Source organism: Macrobrachium rosenbergii, chromosome 22 (genome assembly GCF_040412425.1).
Source record: "Macrobrachium rosenbergii isolate ZJJX-2024 chromosome 22, ASM4041242v1, whole genome shotgun sequence".
Taxonomy (NCBI): domain Eukaryota; kingdom Metazoa; phylum Arthropoda; class Malacostraca; order Decapoda; family Palaemonidae; genus Macrobrachium; species Macrobrachium rosenbergii.
Window position 1 is genome coordinate 35,587,691 of NC_089762.1, and position 10,084 is coordinate 35,597,774.

At 37.0% G+C, this 10,084-nt stretch overlaps 1 long non-coding RNA gene across 1 annotated transcript; it reads right to left on the minus strand.

The window, feature by feature from the left end:
• Window positions 1-408: 408 nt before the first annotated feature.
• Window positions 409-6,944, minus strand: LOC136850389 (uncharacterized). The gene is made up of 3 exons (XR_010856615.1): window positions 6,814-6,944; window positions 2,507-2,620; window positions 409-1,690 (listed from the first exon to the last, which is right to left on the minus strand). It is a non-coding gene; the product is annotated as an uncharacterized lncRNA (long non-coding RNA).
• Between the last annotated feature and the right edge of the window lie 3,140 nt (window positions 6,945-10,084).

The following is a 10,084-nucleotide window of genomic DNA, read 5'->3' on the forward strand; positions in this document are numbered from 1 at the left end:
GACTATTGTCAACCAACCTTTAGTTTGCGAAGTAACAAAGTGTTTTAAGTTGTAGGCAAGCCCACCCTTGTACACCAAAAGTAAGCAAAAACAGGATAGTTCTTCAGTATTTTCAGGGCAGACACGAATATTTGAGATGAGTACCACAAGAACGGGAAAGGTTCCTCCCCCCTCTGAGCAATTAGGTATTTGACTTGGATTCCTATTCGCGACTTCGAGCTTAGATCCCTTTTCCAAAATGGATGTTGGCACCTGTCTGGTTGCCTTATGCCGAGAACACTCGCTTGCCTTCTCGAGTCGCTGTAGTATTGACTCCAAGTGATAAAAAAAATAATTTATAAATAATTTTTTTGTTTAAAAATTAGTCACCTTTATACATTTTCTTAAGGTTGAATAAATGAGTTTCCGGAGATTTGCCTTTGTTTTATTCTCAAAGATTCCAGTTTCTTCCATACATGCGTGGTCTTTCCACAGAATCAGTATGTTCTCTTGTAAAACGCAGTTGCCAACACGTTGCTGCCCGACGTCTCTACCCTTTACTGAAGAAAAATGTATCAAAAGATTCCAAATAATATAAACTAACCAGAAGGAAAGATGCATAACCAACATGGAGTACAACTCTTTTACCACGGTTTGAAACAAATTTTCACCTATTAATGGTCAAAACCAGTGACCAAAAGCACCTAGAACACACCTTTATGGTTCCCAAAGAGGTGCATATCATAGAAAAACAAGCAGATATCAAGCACTAACTACATCCTAAAATCTTTTCTCTATTGCCTTACGTGTCCAGTATCTGAAGCGTATATATTCGAAGAGATAGGTACCTTGCATGTAACTACTATTAAGACCCAGAGTCGGACTGGATAGCAACCTTCAAAATGGCGCAATCTGCCAGACCATTCTTAGAGAGGTCAGTAGACAGTGGCACAAGAAGACGTTTTCCGGAACTGTTCAGTATCGTGTAGAGTTATGACAACGGGGGTTACAAATTGCCAAATTTTGTAGCAAAAAGGCTAATGCAAAATTAGACACTGTATCATAAGTTGTCGTAACTGACCACAAGATACTGAAAAATGTCGAAAAGCGTACACTTGGGACACTATCTACCGACTTTCCTAATAGGGATTTGGCAGATCATCGCCATTTTGAAGCCTTTCTAACCAGCCCGACTAAGGGTCTTGAATGATAGTTAAATGAAAGATAGTCTTGTAAAACGGTTACTTATCCATACGAATGCGTGCACACTTTTGATATTGGACGCGTAAAGCAATAGGGGGAAGGTTTAGAATGAAGCTGATGCTTAACATGAGCTTATTTTCATATGATAAAACATCCTTATGAGAACTAATAACGTGGGGTCTAGGTGCTTTTGGTCATCGTTTCATCACCACTGATAGACGTAAACTTTGTTTGAAGCCTTGGTAAAAGAAAGTTGCACTCCGTGAAGGTTGGGTATCTTTCTACCAATTAGTTCGTATCATTTGGGCACTCTTGATACATTTTCTTCTTCAGAAAATGAAAGAGGTGGCGGGCAGTAAAACGTTGGCAACTGCGGCTACATCAGAAAATGACTAGCTGAAGGTCGCCTTCGTAGAGCAGAAAATGTTCGTATCCTTGTCTTCATTAGAGGGCAGAAAATTTCAGCTGGAATCGGCAAGATCTCAAACTGCCCATCAGGAATCGCATTCTGTAACAAAATAAAGCACATTATATCTCAAGAATACAAAAGGGAAACGTTAAAGAATACAGTGGATCATGGCTGACAGCTTAGTAAAGTGCAGTCTCCTGCACATTCAGTCAGTGATAAACAAGATATTGAAATACCAAGGTACAGTACATTGTAAGCACACTGATTGACACACTAACGGAAATCTGGTTAGATAGCGACAAACGCTGCATGAATTTTATCAAACACAATAAGGAACAGAAAGAGGGAGTATTTCCCCGAGCAAATATTTTGAAGGATCTGTGTCCAATACTGATTATTCACTATCGACTGATATCTAGACATTAATATAAAATGCGTTATTATTAATGCTGCATTCTCTATAGATGGGTGAAAGGTCACAACGAATGTCCAAATTGCATAAATATTTTGGCATGGGAACGAAGCGGTTTTAAAACTGGCAGTCTGTGAATGGGGTATGTTGACTTGAAAATATGTACGTCCAAAAACGTATAAAATAACTTTCATTTGTGAAGTTTGAATGAACTAGACAAATTAGGACAAGTTTACATTCCTTGTAAAATTCTACACCAAGTATGTGAAACTTTTTCTGTGAAAAACTGGCGACTTATAAAATATTTAACCTTTCTACAGACTTAATACTGGAAAACTGTACTGAATATACATAATAAAACTGCATAGCAAATGGCTTAGCTTAAATTTCATATGATCTCAAGTGATTATTTGGGTGTTACTGTTTACTAACCTGCAGATACTTAAAACTTGGCTGTTTCTGTAAAAATATAAAATTTGCATATAATCAAAACTAGAACGAACCTGATATATGATTTCCAACACAAGGTTCTACAGTTATCAGGTGACACAACTGGTTTCCTTTTCTGAATCATGACTGTCGTGGAATTAAGTTTATTTCCTCTGAAGTTCAGTTACCTGAAAAAAAAAATTAGCTTAGATAAACCTTACATCACTGACCATATGATGTGTAAATTACATTATAAGTTACTGAATGAATTTTGTAGCTAACCAGAGTGCCATATAAAGTACTTTTATTAAATAATTTCTGCACACAAGCTTTACATAGACTGCAAGCCAACCAATTTATAATGCTTTAACCATTTTTCCACTAAATTCAAAATAGGAAGAAAGCCCCAGATTTGCATGAGGCATGCATGCAATATTTGTTTTCAGGAACAAGCCAACCTCAATAAAATCTACCATTTAACCAATGCCAAATCAAAGTCCTTCAAAAGAAGGCATCGTGCTTACCCCATATAAAAAATGGAAAAAAGCACGTTAAACAAAGAAGACGACGAAGAAGATGCTTTGACCAGAAACCAATTCACAATTCCATGGCAACGAGTTTCATAAAAAGAAACTAATTAAGATGTTATCTCAGTAAGTGAGAGGCATAGAAATGCATGGCTGACCAAGGACCAAGATTACCTAGCCTAGGGACGTTTCTGGTCACTGATATCCTATTATTCATCTTCAGCTGAGGACCGCAGAGAAGCCGGAGTCCTGAGGTATTACGCCTTAATCATCATCCTAAATTATTGTACAGTATATACAGACGATAGAAATAAGTGACCAGTCATACATTTGATTCACCATTACAAAAAAAAAAAAAAAAAAAAGTTAGCCAAATAAAAGGCACCCACTCCATAACAAACAGCGAATGTTTGCCCATAAATTTTTTTTCGACTGAAAAAAACTGCATCCAATTAAACGATAATTATCCAACACTTGAGAAAACTGAAGTTGCGAATAAAAAAACCAAACAAATATAAAACAGTACACTAATTACTTTTACGTATATCTTTCACCTTGATCTCTCAACCCTTAGGCAACCGTAGTACTAATTAGTGGGAGTGGCTTTTATCTGTAAAATTAAATGTACCTCAACTATATATACTTTACATGTTCATGTAAAAAAAAAATTTTCTTTTCTCTTTCCGTCCAAAAATCAAAGAGGAAATCAAAGATTATGGGTATATTTTTTAGAAAAACTACAAAAATTGAGGAACGGGCGTACCTGCCCAACATGGTGATCCTTTGACTGCCAAGAATTCCACAGCCTATATAATTCACGTGGTTATAGGAACCATCCAAAATTGTCTGGGGTGAGCAATAATCTGTTAGCTGTGTTCAAGTGAGTCTAGCTCAAGGTCACAACTGCCCTGCAAGCTCCTCAGAACTCCAAAGTTGAACCTTAAACTCCATTAGAACCCAAAAGTTGAGCCATGGTCTCCTCCAGAACTCCTCAATATAGGCCACAAGCTACCCAGAACTCCACAAGTGAGCCATAAGGTACCCAGAACTCCACCAATGAGCAGCAAGGTGCCAAGAATTCCACAACTGAGCCACAAGGTACCCAGAACTCCACAAATGTGCCACAGGGTACCAAGAACTAACCAATTCAGCCCTCAGCGAACAAAATTCTACAACTGAGATGTAAGCCCCCACAACTCCACATTTTAGCCGTAAGTCCGACAGAACTACACTATTGAGCATAAGGTCTCCAGAACTCCCCTATTGTGCCTAAGCCCCACAGAACTCCACTATTGAGCTATAAGCTCTCCAGAACTCCACATTTTAGTGTAAGTCTCACAGAATTGCACTATTGAGCCATAAGGTCCCCATAACTCAACTATTGAGCCATAAGCCCTATAGAAACCCACCATTATGCAATAAGCTCCCCAGAATTCCAGAACTGAGCTATAAGTCCCAAGAATTTCATAACTGAGCCATAAGCACCCCAGAATTCTGTACTTGAGCTGGAAGTTCCCCGAATTCTGTACTTGAGCTGGAAGTTCCCCAGAACTCTACAACGAAGCTGTAAGTTCCCCAGAACCCTAAAGTGAGCCATAAGCTCCCAGAACTTCACAATGGAATTTTAAGCTTCCAAAATTCCATTTATGCAGTTAGCTCCCTAAAAATCAACAACTGGGCCATAAGCTCCCCTAAAACTCTACCACTAGGCTAGAAGCTCTCTGGAACCCAAAAATTAAGCAATAAACTCCACAAAATCCCCCATCTGAGTCATAAATTTAAACACTTCACATCTGAGCCACAAACTCCCAACTAAACAATTAGGCTCAAAACTCCTGAGGGTCAACATTTAAATGCCAGCTCTCATGGCTCTAATAAATGTCAAGTTCATGAAAAGTTATGGGTCAGTTGTAAGCACCTGAAATATGTGGTCATAATATTATAAATTGTTGCAGGTAATCTGTACACTGCCTGCCTGAACAACTGAATACAAGCTATTGGCAGCCTAAATGATTACAGGTGGGCAGTAAACCCCCTGGCTACAGTCACAAAAAATGCTAAGTTGATTTTAAAGATTAAATCATCACAAGTGCCACTCGAACTTCATTCCTCTCACAATGTCTGATCTGCTTAAAGTGCCATAGGCAAACCTTAAGTTGTTTAAGGTAAGTCATCAGCTGTCTGAACGGTCACTGGGAAGCCATAGCAGCATATCACAAATATGAAATACAACAGATTTTAGCTTCCTAAACTGACCCATATACACTTCATGCTACCTATTGTCACAATTTATAGTTTAACAGATCTGTTATCGGGGGCCATATACTACTTACACAATTACAAAGGAAGTGAAATCTTGCTAATTATCACACTGAACCGATAAAACCTGAACCTAATTAAACATCCACAATGACACTGTAACCTATTTACTATCACTTGGGTACTGAAATGTATCAGTGCTCTTGATACCCTTCCTATGTATCTATCACAAATATTAGCCCAGAGTAATTTATCTGTACTCTTCATTATCAGTAACGGCTTGAAACACCAAATATATCAAAATGGGAATATTTCTAATTTTCATTTAATGATTAAACATTCTCAAAGCATACAGAACATGTGTGAGGTAGAGTTTGCCATACAGTCTGCTGTTGCTAGTTCTGACGCTTCTGAGTCTCTTTGCCCTCTAGCTTCCATGGATTCTACAGCTTTTATTCACTCAAGTGTGATTACATTGGCTAGGTTAAGATGATTGTATGGCTAGGTTAGGTTAGGGTTGGGGCAGACTGGCATATTCACGTCAGGGTGTCCAACTGAAAGTCTAAGTACTGACTTAAAAAAGGTTAAAATACAAATTCCTTATTTGCAGTTTCCCATTTCGCTAAAATATTTCCGTGTTGGAGTTCAAATTCAGAAACCCACTAATGCATGACCGATACTCATACTAGACCACAATCAGGACCACTGTTGAACATGGTGAAAATTCAGCAGGGCCTTAAAAAAAATTCCATACTTCCAAAATTAACAAACAAGATCTTTCTTGCCATCAGTGTTCCCTACAAGAATAATGTAACTTGCGGTACAAATTCATTAACCTTAAGTAATTCATTAACCTCAAGTAGTGTATAATACATATGAAGTAGCCGTAGCCTGTGACAATCAGCTAACAAACTGGAGACCAAAATTGCCTAGGTTACCTCGGCTGCTGAAGTGAAAGCTAGCCTAGGCCTATACTGTAGCTTACAAAAAACCCTATCTAACCAATCTTGGATTAGTACAGAAACTGCTCAAGGCAGCGTTGACCTGACATAAATGAAAATGAAAGATGGCCTGCATTTATGAGGGTCTTGGAGGGTTGGGGTTAAGTACCAGAAAATGCAACAAAAAGGAGTGCTTGTTACATATACTATTTGGGGGCATCATACCACGTGCCTACCAAAACAACCTTGCCTAAACTTTAACGGAGTTTTTGCCACTGCACTCCAGAAAATTGCTAAATAGGCTACCTTAACAATAAACCTAAGCCTGTTCTATGCACCCTGAATGATTCCTTTAGGCTGATAGTTACTTTGCCTACTATAAAATTAACCTAGAAACTTCCCTCTTTTCCAGCTAATGTTGATTAGTCTGTGGTCAGCCATATGATGATAATGTAGAATAAGGTTCTGGACAGCCACCTCATTTAGACTCGAGTTTTTATTTCATAGGTATGAGATGCAGGCTAGTTAGGCACACCTGATATAAATAGCCTATTCACAACTCAGCATATTTCTCACAGCCACAAATGTAAGCCTACTAGAACAAGAAACTTTATCCCCATTCATTGGTTTACCTCAGTTTTGACCACTACTTACCGTATTACACACACACACACACACGCAAATCACTTCACAATGAAAATTCGTGGAAACATTTGCTCGAAAAAAAAATTTAGGGGGTACGATATGGAGGCAAAGTCTCGTAACGTGTCTAGGTGACAAATACCTGCTATTTTTTCCTGTAGGTACCTCATGACGTCCAACTGCTGGCCATGGAGAGCAGGTATGCTGACGTCACTTTGAAACTACCGACAGAAGTGAGGAAGAAATGGTTCATCCACAATACATGCTGTGAAAAAACAAAAAAAGAAAATTCTTAGGAATAATGAAATCCACATTCTTTGTTACACTAGTGACAAAGTGTGACCTAATATTTCCTTCTGGAAAGAATGGGCAGATATGCTTTACATGGATTAACAATAAAGATAGCCGTAACAGAAATCAAATTTTCTGCTTCACTTCACCTGCTATTACGTAAGAGTAATTATATAATAAAAAAGGACGGTAAGCAGGGAATAAGTGAGATAAGTTACAAAAATTAAACTTGAGGAAGACTGTGAAATAAAGTAAAGCATAAAATACATACTCGACAATTTACTATTTGAAATGACAGACCCTGAAATAACTAAAAAAATTCAGATCTAGTAATAATAATAATAATAATAATAATAATAATAATAATAATAATAATAATAATAATAATAATAACATTAGTACATTATAGGCTATGACACCAATGAAGTTTCATGGTATAAAAAAACCAACATTTCAGCTTTTCAACAGAAAATCATTAAACAGCTTACTGAACGTCTGAAAAGGAGCAGTGCATTCTAGGTGTCTGGAACAATTTTTTTTTATGATTTATGACAATTCAATAGGGATTGTACGAAATGATGTAAATCACGTAGCATACTCAGCAAGGCAAACGCTTTGACGCAGAACTAGAATTTTCAAAATAGTATTTAGGCTTTTCTTGTTTGCATAACTATTGAATCATTCACCTGCGTCATCTGAACGTTTATGCGTTTAAATCCTGCATCACCCGCTCATGTGCTACTGTATCAAATGCGACGCTAAAATCAGTGGAATGTATCATTCAAAGAAAACGGTGTCCGTTTGGTGACGTCACTAATTTTACGGATGATTGGTGGTTGTCGATGGTTACGTAATAATATAGTTGCCACCCGAGTTTTTTTAACAAGTTTTTTTTTTACAGTATTTGCTAGTTACATTTTCTGACTATTTCTATCTGATTTTGAATTACTATTCGTATTGAGTAGAATGGCATGAGATTATATAAACTACTAGGCCTTCTTCAGCAGCTTATCACTGAAAAGTTACCAAGTAGTTACTTATGCGCAGACGTTAACTACGAGGTACTAGTAAGTATAGCCAATGATCGGTTGTATATTCCTTCAAAAGATACTATCTCTCGCTTTATTATACCTTTTTAGCTATCATAACGTTTATCTAATAAATGTTGAATAGTATTTTCAACATTTTAACGAAAAATCAGAATTATAGAAACGGAAGTTATACAATATCATATATAGATTTTAAAGATACATTCTCTTATTTTGGGATCCTTGAAAGCCTTTGTTGTCATTTAACCATCGGTTTCCATGGCAACTGTGACGTTACGTTCATTCATAAAAAGATCGATAAGTTGTAAGGGATTGGTGATTAACAAACACAAATGAACACGTTTGCCAAATTTTCCACAAAGTTCTCTCGATAAAAGCTGACAATATTAATCAACGTGGCGGAAAAGTTTCTCCTCTCTCATCGCCTAATGATGATGACATCTGTCTAAGGCGTTATTTCTGGTTTTCAATGGCGTGCAGTAAACATACAATTGCCAATTGTCTAAATACGAATTTTTTACTAATTTGAACAACCGTGAAGGGTTCATAAGAATATATTATCAAATTAGCTCTTGACAACTGTGATATTACAAATTATTTGGTCTGATACATGCTAGTGTTTGAATTAGGCAGACGATCTCGCTTGCATTATAGCCAGATCCCAAAGACTCAGCGTGAATGTGAAAACGCCTTAAGTTTCGTTAAATACGCCTCCTCTTCCGTCATTATCTTTTTAATTTGATTTCAATTAATATATTTAAATATAAATGGGTAAGCTAGAATTTACAATTAGCGTTATCAAAAATGAATACAGCTTAACTGAGTGTCACAGTCGTTTTGTCATTCCAGGATCCTTGGAAAAGGTAAAAATGTTTCCATGACAACGGTTGTACGGAAAGGTACATCCATCTAAAGCTGTTTTTTCAGAACGAAGTAGACTTCATATTTGATTTTTTTTGCCGTATTAGCAGTAAGTCTACCAAATTACTCGTGAAATGATCGTAAATCCTCCAGTTATATGATTACGTATGTACTGTTTATATAAGTCTACAATATCTTAATCAGCCGCGCTTCATCTTAGCTGTTTGATGGATCTTGAATGACTCCTTACGACCCAAAGCCAACCTCCTCTGCTTCAAAATGACCAAATAAGCCCTGTGACCTGCAATTATGGTATGATTGCCATAGAATAATATTATTAGGTTCCGGGTCTGATCATGTCATTCAGACATCAGTCCCTAATAACACAATTTTAAAGGCTAGTTGCACACATTAATATAGATAATTAATATATTTGCTTGATATTCACCTTTCAATCAAACAGGTAACCCTGCCAAAAAAAAAAAAATATTTCTTTCCATTCATAGGTTTTATTCGAGTTACATAACTGCCTACCAAACAATAAAAGCTCCTTCTTAAAGAAAGATTCATGAAAAACACCCACGAAATAGACACAAAATTTCGTTCTTGGAAATATTTTGGGCACTCTTTATAATCTTCACCTACTCATACACCGTTTCCGAGTGACAAATGGCTGGCACTTTCTCGCCTAAATTGCCTCATAAACACTCAGCTAGTGGCCCATAGAAAGCGTGTAAACAACTATAATTGTCCAGTGATCATACTTTTGTAAGAAGAAATACAATAGCAGAGTTTATACAGCAGTTGTTGCTCTGTATAACGTCCAACTGTTGGCAATGGAGAGGAGGTATGCTGACGTCACTTGGAAACTGCCGACAGAAGTGCGTAAGAACTGGGTCATCCACAGCACATTCTGTGGAAAAAAAAAACGAAAATTCTTAGGAATATTTTTAAGACTGTTTTAAATATGCCATGAAAACGGAGTCCATATCTTTATTACACTAATGACCAATGTGACCTAATATTTCCTTCTGGCGAGAATGAATAGATAGTAGTAACAGTAATCAGATTTTCAGCCTCAC